We start from the raw sequence: 19,562 nt of genomic DNA on the forward strand, positions 1-19,562 counted from the left end.
GTATTTTTCATTTAAATCAATGTTTATGGACCCATAAAGCCAACTTTTCAAACATAAAAATTGTTAATATTCTTCATTTCCTTACTTGCAAATTTCTGTTTGAATTTTTTAAAAAAAAGGCCAGATTGGATGGGGTGGATCTGAACAACCCAGTCTAGTTGAAGGTGTCCCTGCCCACAGGAGGGGGGTTGGAAGTTGATGATCTCCAAGGTATCCTTACAACCCAAACCATTCTATGATTCTATGGTTCCATGAAGGTTTCTCTGCCAGCTATTAGTATTGCTGACACATGTCTTTGTTTCAGTTTTTAAAAGTCCCTGGATGACAGCTGGGATGTTCACAGACTGGACAGTAGGGCATTTGCAATCATGGCTGAAAAGTCAGCAGGGAGAGATTTTATGCACTGTTTTTCTGGGCACTCAGTTCTGGGTTTTTTGTTTGTTGTTGTTGGTTGGGGGTTTTTTGGGGGGAAGGGGAAGGTTGGTTTGTTTGATTTTGGTGGAAGTGGGGCTGTAAAACAATACTTCACTGCAGAGATAATTGTTGTGGGTGAATAAAATGTTGGTAGTCAATTACCCAATACTTAGAAAAGCAAAGCCCCAAACTAAACAGCCTGATTAACAATCTTACAGGAACCTGACCCACAGCCACTCACAAGAGCTGCCCTGCTATATCTCAAGATATATGTATATATGGAATTAAGCAGAGAGTGACAACTTAACTTGGATTTTGTTTTCCCTTTCCTCTGTCAAATTTGTTAAGTTTCTCTTAACCCTCCAATGATACCAACTGGTGTTTTGTCAGCTACAGTTTTAGGAGAATGTCAGCACATTCTCAAGGATTTTGGTTGCCATGGATAAGAGTATTTCTTTGATTTTTCTGGGACAGTGTATATTAACAAACAGGGTATTTTGTTTACTTTCTAAAGCATATTTAATATTGCAGCCTATTCATTCCTTTAAATTTTTATAGAACATCTTGTAGAGTGTGGGTCCTCTTTAAGCACTGTCAAACTTCTGTCAAACTTTAAAGGTCAAAATCAACTGTGACACCTACAGTTCAAATGTAATTAGTTGGAGATTTACTGGGATTTTATGCCAATCTCCCAGTACCTTAGGAGTGACGTGATATCTAACCTTATGGGATCCCAGGAGAAGTACAGGTGGGTGTGAGGATAAACAGTAAAATATACTAGCTAACGTGCCGCACCTTTTAGCAAGTCATCAGTCTCCTACACTGTGCAAGGAACAAGAGTGCATTCAATATTTTATTTAAAACAAATAACCTGCCAGTCTCTGACATGGCCATCTAGTACAAAGTTGATGTATTTATTTAAAGCTTAGCTCATTCTGTATGTTCTTGGATCATTAAACTGAAGGACTTGTACAGTCGTGATTTTTAATGAAGCATGTTTGAATAATTATGCTAATTTACAAAGCACTAGAATCAAATCAAGTGATCAAAGTTTTCATGATTACTATCGTGTTTTTGTAACTTCCCCCATCACTGATTTCTGGATAGACTCTAACCCTGGCTGCTTTTTTTTTGTCATTTATTTAGAAATTGCCACTAATCAATGTAGAAAGTTAAAAAAAAAATTACACTAGAAAAGAAACACTTTTTGTGCTATGTCTCTATAGTGGACTTTGTATGAGTTTGAAAGTAATATAGCTCCAACAGACACCAGCCTAAATACAGTCTACAATCAGTACTATATTCTGCCTTGACAGAAAGCTGAATTTTTATCTGTTAAACGTGTGAGCTTGGGGCAGCTCTGTGTCTGAAGTGGTTTAAATCTGAAATGTGATGTGCTGCAAAGAAAGTTGATTGACATCTTTGTTTATTGAAAAGTATTACATGAACAACAAAACACGGCCAGATACAGAACACTCCATTGCAAAGTGCAGCTGTGTTATTTTTCAATCCTATGTGTTCTGCCCCTTTGATGCCTGTCTGATATAATAAAACTGCAAGGATCTTTTTTGATTCAATAGTAAAAAATTTGGACAAGGGCAAGATATGGAGATATATATTGGTAGCAGGGGTTTGGTGAATATCTTTCAAAAAAAAATTGGGGTTTTAGGTTTAATGTTTCTGAAAATGAAAATAAATTAGTATACATTTAATAAGCAAGTTGTCTGAGTGTGCTTGAAATATTTTTAAGTATGCATTATAAGAGGGAGAAAAGAACAATGATGACTAATCTTAAAGCATTAAATATGCAGAATACAGAATTGAGTTACATTTAAATTTCATGTTAGAATAATTATGCTGTTCATTGACATTTTCCCATGTTTTATTAAATCTTTATTATGTCAAGGTAAATAGAGGTTAATTCTGCTGTTATCTCTTCCAGTAAAGTATTATCTTTAATCTTGCATTAATAAAACAGTAGTAAGTTGCACAATGTGGGTAATCACCATAGACTAATTTAGACCATTCTAAAATCTTGCCTTTAGAGTACAGTGTAGTTTAAAATAGATGTCACCAGAAAACATGGAACATAATGTAACATAGAAAAAATATGTTTTTCTCTAGGAAATTTATAGCTACATTTCCTTAATACATTGACTTATGGCAATATATGCTACAAACTTCCAGCTCTGCTCTTCCTTCCTAGTGTTACTTTGTCTTTAGTTACTGCATAAGCTCCTTTGCTGCCTCTGACACAGCACAAACTGTTAAGTAGAAGTGTTTATCTTCAGAACTTTTCTGTAGAGACCTCACTTTGAGCATTTTTCTGTGGTCAGCATAGAACACAAAGTCCCACGTCCTTGATTCCTATGCATCTCTCTTCAGTCATGGATACCTGGTGGTGTTCACCAAACTACACTGCACTGTAGTGAGGGCAACAGACACTCACTGCAACATTGCTTATGTCTGTCTGCACAGTACTCTTGACCCACAAAGACTCAACTGGCTCATCATTCACCCCTAGGCAGAGCTCCAGGCATCTCCACGGCTTTCACATACAGGCAAACTCTTCCTCCTTTCCACCCTAGCCCATCCCTCCTGGAGATGTGGTATCCACCTATTGCAGCACTGCAGTTGTGGAAGCTGTCCCACAACATCCATGTGATCCCAGTAAGGTCCTAGCCTTGCAACTGCATGCACACCCCAGATTTCTTCTGTTTGTTCCTTATGACATGTGCTGATGCACATTTAGATGCACTCTACTGTGTGGTCTGTCAAAACTTCCTAGAAAGTCCTATCTCTTAGCAAAACTGGATTTCGTAACACAGTCCGTGTGTGCACACTTTTTTTCCTCTTTTTGTGGTGAGTTTATTCAACTTAAAGGGATGATATGCCTCTTATTGCACTTTAGACTGCATGCTGTTGTGGTTTTGTGGTTTATTTACACTACTATCATTTTGTTTGTCATTCTTAGATTTAATTTTTGTTTTCATCAAACTACAAAATTCCCCATTGAGTTTCCTTAGGTTTGCATAACAAATCAATCCTCACATTCTTCCTGCACACCACATTTTCATTTTGCCAGCTTCTGCGTAAAGCACTCCTCAGACCCACAAGTAAGTAGATGGTCAGTTATATTTTCTCATGAACTCTATTTCATTATCTGGAGTGTCCATAGAGTTATTATTTTAAAAGCATGAATGTCAATAGATCTGTAAAAGGCATTTACCAAGCAGCTTCAGTGCTGATAGGAAAGAAAGAACTCATTTTCAAAGTGCTCTTGAGATCCATGCAGAGAGTGGGATAATTTTGTTGTTGCATGCTAGTACAGCAATATGATCAGAGCACTAGAAGATATTTGCTGCTGCATCCAGGACTAGTTTTCAAGACTTTCTTCCGGTGTGTCTTTTTAAGATAAAACCCAGTCGAGAAGCACTGGGGTGTCTAACCAAAGTCACTCAACTAAGCATTGAGAGAAGTCCAGAGAATCAAATTTCAAAATAAATAGTTTTTTACAAAATAATATTACAGTGACATTTTTTTTCAGCCTTACCTGACTACTATGAATCATTATTGGGTGGTAACATGCAGTCCTATTTAGATATTTCATGTGGAAATTCTTTGCAATAAAAATGGAAGTATGCGATCCTTGATAGGATCCAGGCTTATTCTCAAATTTGGAGCGTAGACATTGCATGTTGAACCTTTTACTAAAAGTCATGTCTTGTTTGTCTGAAATTTGCCCTTCTAATACATGAACTCCCACCATTATATTGAGCTGCATTATGGCATTTAAAGACAAAAAAGAAGGCAAGTGAACACAGAGATTTTTGAAAGAAACTGGTTGGAGTTTACTGGTTTTGCCCTGGATTCTCTTTGGCATGCAGGAACTGCTCACACCTGAAATTCGAAGGCAAGCCTCTGAGTTGGGACTGGACTGAAAGGGAAACAAATACTTGCATAAATCTCCAAGAGGTGTTTTATATATGGTCCCACGTTTTCTTTTTCCTTAACTATGGGACGATCCGAAGCAAGATTTTTCTTGTTGGATGTGTTTTGGGCAAGGAGCTGTTTCTCTTAGTGTTTTACAAGCTCTGGTGCCAGTGAGGTGGTACATAGAGTCTCAGTAAGTACTGAAAGCCCTCTTTAAAGTGGAAATATTCAAAGCGTGCAGGGGTCTCTAAGCGTCTGTTCCAGGGACACATTAATGCGTTTGAAGGGATATTAAAGCTTAGCACAGAGGAAAAAAAAAGTCCTAGTGGCAAGATGTAAAACTGCTTAACAGAATTACATCCAGAACTTTGTGTATTTGGTCTGAAAAAAAAATAAATCATCTTACAGTTGCTCACATTAAAGATGCATGTCGGTTTGGGAGCTTTTAGGATCTTGGACAGGTTTCATTTCTCTGGTTCACATAAGCTCTCTGTGTATTTGTGCAACTGCTGAACCTCAGAGCATGATTTCTGGTGACCCCGTGCACTGTTTGAGGATTTGCCTAATGTGCAAATTTAAGACAATCATTATGTATAGTAGAAAAATATTATCCACCTTTACCCCAGTACTCGGTTGCTAATAGCGGTCATGGCTTGATTAAGACTCCTTCTCAGTTTAATGCTTCCAATTAACTTGCATGGTTTTGTGGCTGACTTGATGGCCCAGATAAAGCCTGGACTCTTCTGAGAGAGAGACCAAGCTTCATTTCTGGACTAAGGGATAAGGAAAGCCTTGAGCCATGGTTCAGCTCTAACTACTGGTGGATTAGGAATGTCATTCAGACTTGAGTAACTCTAGACTCTTTATAGGAATCAGATTAAGATATAGAAAAGTGGAGCACTGAGACAGAATGAAGATATTTTGCAACAAATGCAGTAGCTTGAGACTTGCCGTGGGTCCAAGTGGTAGGTCTGAAAGGAGAGGAAGGGCTGGTAAGCCCTGGAGGATGGAAGGCAGAGGCCATGAGTAGCACGTCCCTCTGTTGGCCACTGGACTTTTGGTGACAGAGGCAGGCATGATAGTGAAACCTGTTATCTGAGTTAAAGTTGACTTTGGTGTGAAAATTAAAAAAAAAAACATGAAAAACAGAACCTTATGCAAAGCAGAGCAGAATTCTGTCCTTGGCCTTGTGTTTTCTTGGGCCTCATGATTTAGAGGTAACAGTGAAATTAGTGACTTAAGTTTTTTTCCTTAAGCCAAGGAAACACAGATAGTTTGAAATGGCAATCTCTTGTGCTACATGAAATAAATATACAAATGGAAAGGAAAGAGCAAACTGATTACCCTAATATTAAGAGCATCAAGAGGAATTTATAAATATCTTTGCATGTTCAGCATCCAGTCCTGCACAGGGCATGTTAATTCTTGTCACAGAATTTGAAATTCATTTAATCAGATCAGAGCCTTTGAGATGTTTCACACCTGCAAATGCATCAAGTGGCTAAACTTTACATTCATTCTCCATGATATGACCTACATATCTTATTACAACACAGTGTTCACTACAGGTGCTTCCTACAAGAACATTTGCATGAATAAAAACATGATTACTCGCATATATAGTGAATGTTAAAAAGTGTGCTACATATAGGTGCAATATCTAACAGGGGTTGTCATTTATATTTATTCTTAATTCAGGGTAATATTTAATATCAATGGTTGAAGGACACTTCAACATTTCCACTCTTAAATATGCCCTCTTTTTAAAGGATGGGTTGATGGTATCATATGTATAAGTGGAATGCTTTCATTAAAGAGGAAAAAAATTCTGTAGATAGATGAAAACCAGTTTTAAAACCTCTTTTATTTTTTAGACTATGAAAAACCTGTGTCTACCTAAATGCTTTGGAGTGTTACCCATTTCTGAATGCTGAATGTTGACTGCTTTAATGATGATTGTTCAGTACCCGTACAAATGTTTTGGCACCAAGTAATATCTTGTTTGTTTGTGTGAATATAATCTGAAGGCTGCCACAACATCTAATAAAACTGTTTCCACTCAGAGAGACATATAGGCAGGAGCAAAGGGTTGTTAAAACACGTAGCATCCAAAAAGAAATTCACCACAGCCAGTAATGAACCTACACATCCTTTATTCAACTTCTGATAAATTTGTTGTGCTCTTTATAAAAGCATGATTCAATGCCTCTCACATATATTGTAGTATATAGGTACATTTCAAGATGAAATGTACTATAACTTGTCTTACTGCTGCTACATATTCCTTAAAAATATTCCAAAAAATAACTCAGAAGAGAGTAGAGCAAAGTGTTGAGGTCTGTGTATATATGCACATCAAGACTTAACAGTTTCATATCTTCAATGCTTCTAGTGAAGAAAACTCCTAGTGCTGTCTCCAAGGTCACTAGTGTCACTTTTAGGGCTAATCTGCAAGGTTTTAATGAAAAACCTTTGTCCTCCTTGTGATTCAGGTTCAAGTAAATCCAACTTCTCCATATAAGAATTATGCCAATGATGCAAGACTCCACCCCAAATAAATTATCATCTGAAGTCAGACAGCAAGGTATAGATAGCAATGAGGAATTTTCTTTTTTCACAGCAAACAATTTTACACACACATGTCTGAGTGTAAGTGCATCCTTATTTAGGTTTGTGCACATATATCTATATATTAAACAAAATTATATGCTTACATGTGTTAGTATTTAAGATGTTTTCACAGTAAATGGAAGCAATGACAACTATTAGTTATTCAGCAGTTGAGATTAATGCAGTGTTCTTCTACATTTGGTATACAGAAGAAGTGTAATAATTAGATAGGTGTGGGATTCAGGAATCTCCAGAATGTAGACTGACAGTGTAGTGTACAGAAATTGGATGTAATTGTACACATATACGCTTATCTATTTTTTTTTCTTTCTAGTGAGGCAAAGACACTGCAGTCCCCAAAGCAGAATTTTCTTTTCCTAGTACATTCAACTATTTTTAGCATTCCTCAGTGGTGCACCGAAAAGGAGAATTATTTTATCTCTGTGGGGGCCTGTGAATTTCATGTAATGTGGGCTTCTGTGAACAGAGTTCAAAATGTATTAGAAAAAACAGTTTAATTTTTACAGAAAGAGGTTGAAATGTTGAACTGCCCTACTGTGGCAGTGTGAAGCATCCCACAGATAATGGTTGGGGACCGAACTCCTAAGAGCTACACAGAATATAATACTATTTACTGTTTTAATTGTGGGCAAGAACTCTATTCCTTTGTTGGAATTTGTAGTGCCCCTTAAAGTAGAAATAGGGTAATACTTCAAAATCTGCTTAACATATTTAATATCCTTAATTTGATGTTTTTACTTTCAGATTTGTTTGTATTCAAAATAGCAGTAATTGGCAGCTGAAGTTGAATCATAGCATCTGGGTTCTAGTCTATTCATGACATCAGTATATTTTTACTGCTTGTAAACATGCCCTCAGATCACCACAAAATGTCACAGAATTTGAATAACTAGAAAAAGCAGAGAGAATTTATGCTGCCATTGCTCTAAAGACTACACGCAGCGTGTGCTGATGGTGGGGATCAAGTTAGAGACGAACTGGCACAGAGGAAAGGCAAGAGCAGGACTTCTTGAAATGCTCTTCCTCCTCTTCCACCTTCAGTCTGGAGTTCAGACTAGTAAAGAGGAAAAGAAAAAAGACTTTGCAGTTACAGCTGGTATGTAGACTGAGAAGGAAAATGAGGGTTTTAGTCTGAGAAAGGAGAAGACCTTTTTCAGAAAGTTGGAAGGATCTCTCTCTGCTGTTTTCAGAGGATTTTATTGAATACTACAGGTTTACTACATGCTTCTGTCAACTGTTTAGTCACTCTGACAATGAATGACATTTAATCCTGTGAGGGTCATACCCTGGGGACTGAAAGATACCATTCTTATTGTGCAGACTAATAAATTTATTGTTTTGGGGCTGTAGGCATTTTTCCCCCAATATCCTTTTTCAATTTATGAAAAACATTTGCACTGTAAACCTCAAGGCAAATATATACATATATTCAGACCTACACATGTACTAAACAGAGGTCGTGGCTGGCAATTTAGAGGAGAGCCAGGAAAGCCAGAAACCCCATAGGTCATGGAGTCCAACCTCCTTGATGGAAAGAGGAAAAGTCCTAGCACCATGGCAGTCGGATACTTCAGGCCAGAGCAGAGTCCTTGAGACATCAAAATGTGCAATTACAACCCAGCAGGCAAGAAGCCAGTGACAAATATTACGCATGCAATGACTACTTTGTATGCTGGCAAAGTGCAGGACATATTTATAACTAAATGAGACGTTTGATTCTGAAGTGTCTTGCAAAACTGAAAGTTCTTTCTTACTTGGTCAGATATTAGGGTGGGTTCTTTTTTTTTTTTTTTGAAACTCCATTGGAGCTCATGGATTAGCTAAAATAAGGAGAGATTCGTAACCAGTGTATACTTCCACAGTGTTCTCCTGGATCTGACTTTTACAGGTGGAGATAATTTGGTGATATCCATGAAGAATCTCAAAAGGACTACTTCTGAAAACCTACTAAATACCCCAAAATGTGAAAAATCAAAATGCAAAAAAAGTTAGTCTTTAGGAAACACTATCAAATTGTTTCCTAAAGGATGTTACATGATGCAAAATAAGCAAAATTCCTGTCTGAATAGGTGTAAGGTTTAAGATCAAATATCTTGTAGCCAGATCTCAGCTGGGAAGGGGAAACCGATATTGGTAAGCAGTATAAATTTGCATGTCTCTTGATTATGGTATAAACAGAGTACTAGAGACCATGACCTAGAAGTCCAAGTACCATACGAAAGCCTGAAATTTTCCCTTGTGGTGCTTGTTTCTATCCCTGGAACACTGCAGGTTATTATTATTATTAATAACAATAGTAATAATAATAATGCCATTTTATAGAAAGATCTATTTTAGGTCACTTTTAGAAACCTTTATGAAATATCATACTTCTATCTGCAGCTGGGCACTTAATAGAAAGAGACATAGTATTCATTGCCAGTAATTCTTTAAATATTATAACCTCCTTTAAAAGATATTTTGAAATAAAAATGTGTAAAAATATCCATATAAAAGCATTACCATTTTCCATTTCCATTTCTTACCTAGGATAAATGTTATCATGCTAAAGGGAATCAGCCCCTATGGCCTGGGCTTTTGATTGTACTCCCTCTCTAATTATTTGTGGAAAGAGTGCTCACTAGGAAAGGTAGTCAATGATTAATTTTATGTGTAGTTTCCCTCATTCAATGAAAACTTGGTTAAGTTCTCCCTAAAGGAGTATTTAAAAAAAATATTTGTGAAAATAAAGCATCTTTTGAACTTGGAAATCACCATCATTTTCACAAAACCATCAGGAGCTGTTAATATATTGATGAACATGTGGTGACAACATTAGCTATAAAATCCCTTTGAGATTTGCTGGGAAAAAAGAGATATCCAGATTCAAGTAAAACTTACTGCTTTGTTAGCCCAGCATGAGGAATTCCTGATTCCCCACTTGTCTGTTGTGTTTAAATATTATAACTCAAATATGCTTACATAAAAGCTTATTGATTGGAAGAATCACTTGCTTTTTGTGCATTAGTTAATCAGGCTGCTCTTTTCAAATCTGTCCAGGAACCCACAATGGAACCTTTCCTAATCCATCTGTTTAAGTCTCAAATGGTTTCACTGCTCCACTCACTTACCAGCACTGCTGGAATGTTAGTGCTTTATGATTAAAGGATATTGTTGTTCTTTTCATCCATCATCCTGGAGTTTGCTATTAATAACACAATTCTTTCTTTCTTTCTCTTTCTTTCTTTCTTTCTTTCTTTGTTTCTTTCTTTCTTTTTCTTTTTCTTTCTTTCTTTCTTTTTCTTTCTTTCTCTCTTTCTCTCTCTCTTTCTCTCATTCTTTTTTCCTTTTTGGCTGTTTCCTTAAAAAGCTGCTTAGATTTTCTGTTCTTCTCTGTTTTGCCTTATTCAGATCAGTCATTTTCAGCAACGAAGGTAGTTGGACAAAAAAATAAATCACACCAGTGCTTTCTGGAAAATATGCACTGTCTTGCAGTATTTGAAAAATGCATGGGGGAAAAACAAAAGAAAATTAAGCTAAATGCGAGAGAGGAAAAGGTGGAATTGTAGTTGGAGGCATCAAACTATACAGAACTCTCTGTGACTCCAGAAACATGTATGAATTATTGTTTCCTACTCATAGTAATGTCTAAAAGCATTTTTTTCAGCATGTGCTTGTGATTAAATTATATTATGGGGAAAAAAAATGAGATTTAATTTCTATTCAGGTATACTACTCTATGTGAAAAAGAGCCCACTGTACTTCTCTAAAATAGCTAAGCTGTATTTGGACATAACTGTTGATCAGTGACATTTCAAATAAAATGAGCAACCTTCTTGTTTTTTCTATCTCTCTCCAAAGGAAAAGTGACTTAACTTAAGAAAACAATAAGGATTTTATTTTTTTCCTTTATAGGTGGATAAGAGTCATGGATGTTAAAGGAGACATTACTCAGGCTGTTGTGAAAGATCTGATACCAGATTCGGTCAAAGGGGATGAGTGTCATCCTGAGAGTGCTCCTCTCTGGGACAGGAAACCGACAGAGCGAAGCCCTGAGAACATGCTGCGACACTTCATATTCAATCCACAGCCCTATAAAGAGATGAAAAATGAGCCTTGTCCAAAGCTCTTACCTCAGCACCCAGTGGCAAAAATAAAACGTGAGCTTGGGACCAGGTCTCTTTGAAGCTGATTTTTTCTATTTTTTTTTAAACTCTCCAACAGGCCTCTGGTGGTTACAGGTATTGATCGTCAGAAAGTAATCTGTTCAGGTTTGGGGGCATGCCAGCCTGAATCCAGTACGTTCCTTACTCTCCAAGGACACATTGAGCTTTTTATACTGTCCACAGTGGCATGCTTGTCAGCTGTCTAGCTTCTTTGTCTCTACTGCTCTCCCTGTTTGTGGAAAGCATATAATTAAACCTCCCTTCTACAAATATTACACATTACTACTCTAGAATTTTCTGCCAGTGCTGAAGGTTTTTTACCCCATTTTTTAACCCTCATTTTTCTTCTGTAATCATTATTTGATTCCCTCTGGCTGTCTGCTACTTATTTGTAGTAGTACCATTCATCCATTGAGACTTTTCCATCTGTCACACAGTTTTGCTTTCTCTCCCCAGAAGCTTTCTTCTCCTACTGTGCCATGCTTGATTTTTTGGGTTGAGTTGCATGTTTGTATGCTCTTTTTTGTATTTTTAAAAATGTTTCAGTATTCAGAACAAATACAACAAGAAGAGAAAAAAAACCCCAACATAGCAAAGAGTAGCTCAAATTCAACATTACACACAGAGACAGGATGAGGAGACTGAGATTCCTGGTGAATTAAGGAATCAACAAATATAGCCAGGGCAGACGTACTGGCCAGACCTTGCTCTCTCTGAATGGTTTCCATTTCCTTCAAAATCTTTCCCGTTTTGTGCTAGATAAATAGGTTATGTCAGGAAATGTTGCATTCCCTCTGCTATACTCCCTTTGCTGTATTGATTATAAAGACTATCTGAGGAAAACCAAACATACTGAGGTACAACACTGTGATTACTTAAAGAAAAGAATGTTTTAAAGTGCCAAACAGTCCCTTACTAAAACAAGATCGTGGTCATAGCCTTCATTTAAAATTCGATGAGCATTTTTTGTTTGCAGAGGTTAGATATTAAAGAAATGCAGCACTTGTTAGTGTTTCCCAGGTGAAATACAGGATGGGCTAAAGCCAGCAGCATAACCCTTCAGAATTATTGTTTTTTCTCCGTGTATTTTCAACCCCTATTATGGTCTAAATGGGGAGTGTGTCAAGAAAATCTTGGTTTTTGATGTGAGCAAGAATAGGAGATTTTACAGCTGCTCTACAGATCACTTGCAATTGAATCAAATCTCAAATCTTTAGCCTTGGAGGACAACTCACAAAATTACCTGCTTCCAATAATACATTTTCAATAACTCTTTATTAATGCTCTCTTCTTTTCCTCTTACACTTCTCATTGTATCTTCTTATGCTCTTGTTTCAAAAGTTCCTGCAAGTTTATCACGATTGTTAGGATTAGTAAAAAGTATGTGTTGTGTTTTGAAAAATCTTTTTTCTCAGTAGAAATGCTTCCATTGTTTATAAAATTGCTTCTCTGGCTATATAGAAAGTGCTGATAGTCTCCAAGCAAACACAAAAGCTGTGAGCATGTCCTTATTTGAATGGCGATGCCCAGAAAGTTTCCTTTGCTACCAGCTACTTCACTGCACTGTTCTTAGAATGAAGTGGGTGGAAAAAAAAATCATCAGAATCTTCATTATGCACTTGTATGGGCAAATGTCTGAAAATGTACGTATTTTACAAAAATCCTATTTATAAAGTGTCATCCCGTGAAAGGGTCATTCGGACCCAGCTTTTACTTTACCTGAACTTTTACGGTGTTTTGCAAAGGAAAATAAATGGTTCCTTTTCTGAAATAAATTATGAAAATAAAATTTAAGAAAATGAGTGAAAACACAAAAGGGGAAGGAATGTGAGAGAGACAAACAGCTCCTACAGTCCCTCCTGACCATTGAAAACTTTTCTGTTTCTTCTCAAGAATAAAGGATTAAAAAAATAATAAGGGTGAAAGTGTTTTTCTGCATGTGTGTGTGTAACCACAATTTGATGGTCCCACTGTAGGATCAATGTACACCTACATCACTGAAGTTTATCCTGCCTGCTCTGGAAGACCCTCAGTGGGTGAAGTTTCACCGTTGCACAGGGAAGCTAGTCCAGTGCTTTATTAAAACCACTTTTTCTTTCGGAAACTTAGGTCTATTACTTCTTTTTATTTTACCCAGAATGGATTAAGCAAATCTATAATTATCTTCTACACCGTAGCCATTGCTCAAATGCCTCCTTCCATTTTCTTTGATTTAAGGTTAAACAGGCACAGTTCCTTCAGGCTTTCCTCACAGGCCTGATGATTTACATTTGACTCCTGCTGATCCACTTCTTTCCAACATGAGGGCTCAGAGGTACATGCAAACCTTCAGATGACCCTTCCTGGGCTGCACAGATGGATTATTTCATCTGCCTTGCAGATGTTGGTAGGTTTTCTTCTTGTAGCCTCATCACATTCTTTGACACCTTTTTGAGGCTAATCTTAAATTTCTATTCCTTTGTTTGTGTATACTGCAAAATAAAGTAAATTTGGATGGCAGTATGATGAAAGAAGTAGGGCAGGGACCTTACAGCTGTGAAACCCAAAACCAACCCAGCTGGTGGATGTGGTAAACCAAACAAATGGCCTACATGGTTAACTGAGTTAGTTTTTGGTAGTCCTGTGAGGAGCAGGTGGTTGGATTCTCCGATCCCTTGCAAGTCCAGATATCCTGTTCTGTTCTGTGGACCTATGAGGGGATGCTAACACCAGTGGGAATCTCTACATGTGGAGGAACACATTCTCATCACCTCTGAGAGTCAGGAGCTTGGTGTGACAGGCTTGCTATTGGTTCTGTTCTGAAAGTGTTTAATTCCCATATATGTAAACTTAATGAAATGGAGAGGACAAAGGAGTAGAGAGGGATTGTTGCTTAGCCTAGGAAATCTGTAGCACAGGATGCAGGAATTTCACTATGCTCTGGGCTTCTATCGTCTTGGCAGGAATAGAAAAAAAAAATAAAGTGAATACTGCACCCCAAATAGTTGAACAATTTTTTTTTAATTTTTTTTTTTTTTTAAATACAACATTTAAAAATTCTAAATCTACACTAATACCTAAAAGTGACCCAGGTGGTAAAAGTAGTCTTCAGGGAAGAGTCTGGACACAAGAAGGTCTGTAGATATCTTCAAGGGTATGGTCAAGTAGGCTGTTTTTCATGTGAGGCAGTTATTTCTAAGTTACTATTTTTCAGTAGGATTGTGTACAATCCTTTGTGTACAGTACTAATCTGAAAATCTTGTTCTGTCTTTGTGGCCAATAATTTCTGTCTTTTTCTTTTGCAATAAACTAGAGTGGCTCTACCTATTAATTGAAGATTTTCTTTTAAAGCCACTGCCTGTTTTTCCCTTCCTTCCTGCTTCATGCCATCACTTTAAGATTTCAGAGCCATAGACCAGAGTGCTTGTGTTAAATGAATATATTTGACAGGAGTTAAGTCTTTTGGGCATTGCAATAGGTTTTCCTCATCTTGGCATGTGAAGACTGAGAGTGTTCTTTGACACCAGCAGCAGAGGATGTGAGCACAGCAACTTTCAGGGCATCAGAAGTGTCAGCACAAGGAAAAATCAGCAAAAGTAGACAGTGTTGAGGTAATTTTCCCACACCATGCCATGAATTTAGCCAACTGGTGCTCCTGTGAGTTCTGGGCTGACAGAGTTTCCTTCTTTGTTGCTAAATATCACATAAAGTGTTCTGTCAGCCTCAAGACTTGTTCACTCCCCTTATGTAGTAAAATAAAAATATAATCCTTATGCCCATGTTTGAAATTTGAGCATAAGTTAAAGAGAAGCAAAAAAATAAAAAAAGAGTAAACCTTTCCAACAGGCCAAAACTGCATTTTGGAGGTTCATTTTTCAGAACATCATGTAGTCAATGCTGTCAAGAAGAGTTGAAGGCGAAAGATATGTAGGGCACAAGTACTAAAAATTGAAAATCTTACTCCCATTAAAATGCATGGGATTTCTGCCAGTTGCCATAGACATCAGTGGCAGCAACATCCTGCTATTTTTTTCTGTTTTTACTTTCTGCTTTCCACATCTTTTTATTTATTTTTGAATCCCGAGAAAATGAAGTAAAACACACCAGGGTTTCCAGGGTGTATATCAGAGATTTACTGATGTTTTTAGGATTAAAATTATTTAATTATGTTCCAGATTTCATAGTGATGATTAGAACCTATGGTCAGGAAGAATTATAGTGACACTTAGGTTAGAGACATCTGATCTTATGAGTACTGATAATATGGTTATTGGTCTGAGTTTTGCTGCACCCAGCTGGGAATTAGCTAAGGTACTTAAGGGCAAAAGTGAAAGGCTGGGCTCTCTTTCTGTGTGGCACAAACATCAGATGAGAAAGTGAAAGCTCTGAATCACGAGAGAGCTTCCAATTTTAGCATGGCTTTGAAAAGGAAGATTTCTGCACCTGAAGAGTTTTGCATATATGCATTACTGACAATGTATGACTGCACATTTTTTTGCACAGTATCATTTCTTCTGTTTTTATTGTTCTATTTTAAATTTCTAGCTTCTTTAGTAGTGGTATTTTTCATGTAATCTGGATCCAATATCATTGCTCTTATATATGCCATGACCTTAAAATGACGGGAACCACTGCAAAAAAGGGCTGCAAAAGTTGGTCTTCGAAGCTATTTCCTCTCCCTTTCAGTGTCCCATAAATGTCTCCAAGTCAGAATCACTGCTTCTTCTTTTCCTGCTTCAGCAGCTGAGATGCTTAGAGAGGTTGTCCTGCACCCTCCATCCCAGCCACTGCCCATGGGACAGATAGATGCCCAGAAGTTTCCTCTCTGTCAGGATTTGTCACTGCCACTTGCCAAAAGCAAAATGCGGGTGCTAGGTTTAGGAATCCAGATATTGGAAATAACGTGGCTGTCTTCCTTGTAAACTTCTGAGTGGCTATTTCTATAAATATATCTCATTTTTTTAGGACTTTACTTGGGAAAAGTATTGACTGAAAAGTGTCAAGAAACACAAAGATCTTGACTGTACTCAAAGCAGTAAAGGTTCATAGTTGGGAATAACTTTAACCAGTATGGAAAAAAGCCTCTTAGTGTATTTTTCTCAGGTGTCTGACAATTGTTTAGATATCAATCTTTGACACTTGTATTTATCAAAATACAGAGTGTCCTCCTATAACCAAAGAGGGATTCTGAGTTTCCTGTCTCACTCCTCTTTCAGTGAGGAAAAAGTGCTATTCTGCAACTCTCATATAAATGGATTAATTTAAACTCAAAATGTTATATAGCTTCTTTCCCTTTAGGTGTTAATAGTTTTATGTTAAAAAAAAAAAGGCTTTAAAAATATCTTCTTGTCCTTTTGACCTCTAATAAAAATGTCATGATTTTTCTCAGCATTTTAGTTAAAAATATGAAGTCAAATGGATTTATTGTGTGAATTGATTAAGAAAAAACAAGAAACCTAGATAACGTATTCCTGGAAAACTTAATTTCCTAAAAGTACAATATTTTTCTCTACCTCATAAATATTATACAGGATCAGCCCTTGAAAGTAAATAAAATGTAATTACTATTGATGCTTTATATGATGTTCAGCATCTTTAAATGATAATCCAGGATTAAATCTTTGTATAAACTAAAGTAGTCTGAGTAATTTCGCCTTAATTAGTGTGCCTTTTGTTTGTGTAACAACCTATGCTGATTTTTTTAATGCAAGTTAAATACACGGAGCAAAACAAGCTGCAAGCACACAAGTTTAAGGACGATTAACACAGCCCTTACAGTGCTTCTCAATTATTTTCTATATGGAAAGGTCAGTAGAGAAGACTGGAGAGGTCAGTTTGGAAGGGTACGTTACTGTAGCTTGTGTGGAAAACCACAAACCATGTTGCAGTCTTTATCATGGTAAATTCTTGGTACCACTTTTGGTAAAATAAAAGGATACCTGAAGCTTCTCTACTTGCAGTGTAATCAGTTTTGAGGCAGTATTTTCAGTTTAGGGCAAGAAATCACTCAACCATGTCCCCCTCCAACCTCCACCCACCTTTTTTTTTTTTTTTTTTTTCTTTTTTCTTTTTTGGCCACTGTTAAAACTGTAACTAGGTTTTCTGGGAAAGTACATCATCCAGTGCTTCCCCATGTCTTTCCTTGAAGTATTTCTTTTGTCTGTCTCCGTTACACCCGTGTGCAGTGACACAATGTTTCTGCACAGTGGGAGCTTGAAATCTCTGAAGAGGCTTTCCAGCACTGCTTTTTAGACTGAAATCATTACAATCTTCAATAGGTACTTGGATTTGAAAAACTAGCACATTATTATTCTCTGGACTGTCTGGATGTAAAAAGAGGCTATTTTCTTGCTTCCTTTTATTTATTTATGTCCCTGGGTACACATTGCCCTTACACCTAACTTTAGTTTGTTTGGATCTCAATCGGAGCTGCAATTCAGATGTCTTGTGCTGTTTGTGTTTTTCTTCCATGTAAGGTTTTACATTATAAATGAGAACTCTGTCAGAGAGATTTATATTTTGGTTCTACTTAATGCTTTTGAGTTGCACATCCTCTTTTGTATGTGTAATTATCATAGTTATTATTATCACTAACACGGTGCAGCATATTGTACGGTATGTTACAATAAATGTTATGATGTGTAGCGTAACAGATGTTTGTTAATATGTCTATGATTTTTAAATGCCAACAACTTGCACAGCTTCAGAGGACATTCAAGTTATCTCGTCTGATATCCTCTAAACCACAAGCTGCATCTGTTGTACCAGTAAAACATTATCCTGAGCCCAGGGACTTTGGTTAGGTTAATTTGTCATGGGATGCACCACTTTTTTCCCCTAGCAAGAGGAGGAAAGATCAGGATTCTAGCAGCTCCTGAGGACTGTGTTGTGAGGGGAAATGGATTAGGAAAGGCTTGCCCAGGTGATCCTGGCTATGCTCTGTGGCCCTTTCTGCAGAAAAAAGGCTCCAGACTCCTCCAGAAGTCCTGCTTAACTCACCAGAAAGGAAACTTCTCTCTAACCCTAAACCTGGTGCGTGTTTACCTTGGACACATGATCAAGTGATGGTCAAACATCTAAAAAACTTAAGGGAATTAAAAAGACACAATGCCACAATGTCAGAGAACATGTATCAGCCTTGTTCCTTTTGTGTAACAAATACAAATCCCCCCTCCCCCAACTTTCCATTTTGGCTGTTTAAAGGCTGTAACTCAATTAAACATTAAAAATTCATAGTATAGACATTTCTAAAATATGCAAAATGGAAAATTCAATTTTTTTCTTTGCTATTTCAACCATATAGCAAGACAAGAACAGATACAGACCAGCATCTACAGTCTTTGTTTGGTCTTGTAATGCATACAGTGGTTTTCTCTTACTGGACCAACTTCTGGAGTTCTGTTGAATGGCTACAGTACTTGGAAAACCTATATGACAAAAGTTACATAGTCTTCCCAGGGGAAAAGCACAGATCAACAGGATCACGTGAGAACAGCCCAGTTTGGAAATTACTCACATTGTATTTTTCAATGATAGTAACAAAGATGCATCAGAGCCATGGTTTGCTTAGAAGTAATGTAACCTTTAACCAATTTTGTGTTGGCCACACTTGCAGAGTCTCTGTATCAAATTACACAGTTCTGTATTACTGTGGATGTGTTTAGTGATGCTCAGGAATTTTTTATTTTGATGGAACATTTACCTGCACTCAAAAGAAAGAAAAAAATCAGGCAAAAATTCCTGCAAATTATTTTAAAAACTTCCTAAAAGCACTCTGATGGTCTCATTGCTGATAGGTGACATAAAATTCATTGATGCAAAGAGCTATATTATTCCTGGGCATCAGTTTGATCACTAAAAGACCGAGAGGTATCTTGAAGCAGTGAGAAGAATCAATTCTTCTATTCTGTCTTGAATTACTGAGGCCCAAGGAAAGAAGAACGGAGCACAGCATTTTCTATCAAAATGACAGAGTTGAGATTTGCTCTGTTTTCTAAGCACTAAAATGCCTGTTACATTTATTGATATGTGATGTGGCTCATTGTGTTTGTGCTGCTTCCCAAGCATCAGTCCCATCTTCCATTCATTTTGTGGCCTTTTGAAGGTGGCACAACGCTTACTAACCTAAATTAGCATAGAATGGGTGCTGCCAACTGTAAGCTACCACTGGAATTTCAGTACACAACCAGATTTTAATAAACACTAACACTGGTTGAATCTATGCCAATGTCATTCTTGCTGTCTCTGGATAATATAACTGCATAATAAAGTGTGTGTCATGCTTTCCTAACGTCTTACAGTTACTCAGCATTAACCTGCTGGGCACACTGGGATTCTAAGGAACCTAGACAGAAAAACAAGCTGCTGCTGAAAACAACACAGGGATCAATATCTTGTATTACTGTAAAAATCCTTCTGGGCTTAAAACCTTATTTTCTTGTGTTTGGCAGGGAGCCCCAG

General features: G+C 37.1%; 1 long non-coding RNA gene across 12 annotated transcripts in view; it reads left to right on the forward strand.

Moving 5' to 3' along the window:
- LOC116442286 overlaps positions 1 to 19,316 on the forward strand; it is a 207,622-nt gene extending 188,306 nt beyond the window's left edge. For all 12 annotated transcript variants that reach the window (XR_004239485.1, XR_004239483.1, XR_004239481.1 and 9 more), the window contains one exon: positions 10,873 to 19,316. This is a non-coding gene — a long non-coding RNA (uncharacterized LOC116442286). The remainder of the gene's footprint in view (positions 1 to 10,872) is intronic.
- Positions 19,317 to 19,562: the final 246 nt, after the last annotated feature.

This window comes from Corvus moneduloides, chromosome 3 (genome assembly GCF_009650955.1).
Source record: "Corvus moneduloides isolate bCorMon1 chromosome 3, bCorMon1.pri, whole genome shotgun sequence".
Taxonomy (NCBI): domain Eukaryota; kingdom Metazoa; phylum Chordata; class Aves; order Passeriformes; family Corvidae; genus Corvus; species Corvus moneduloides.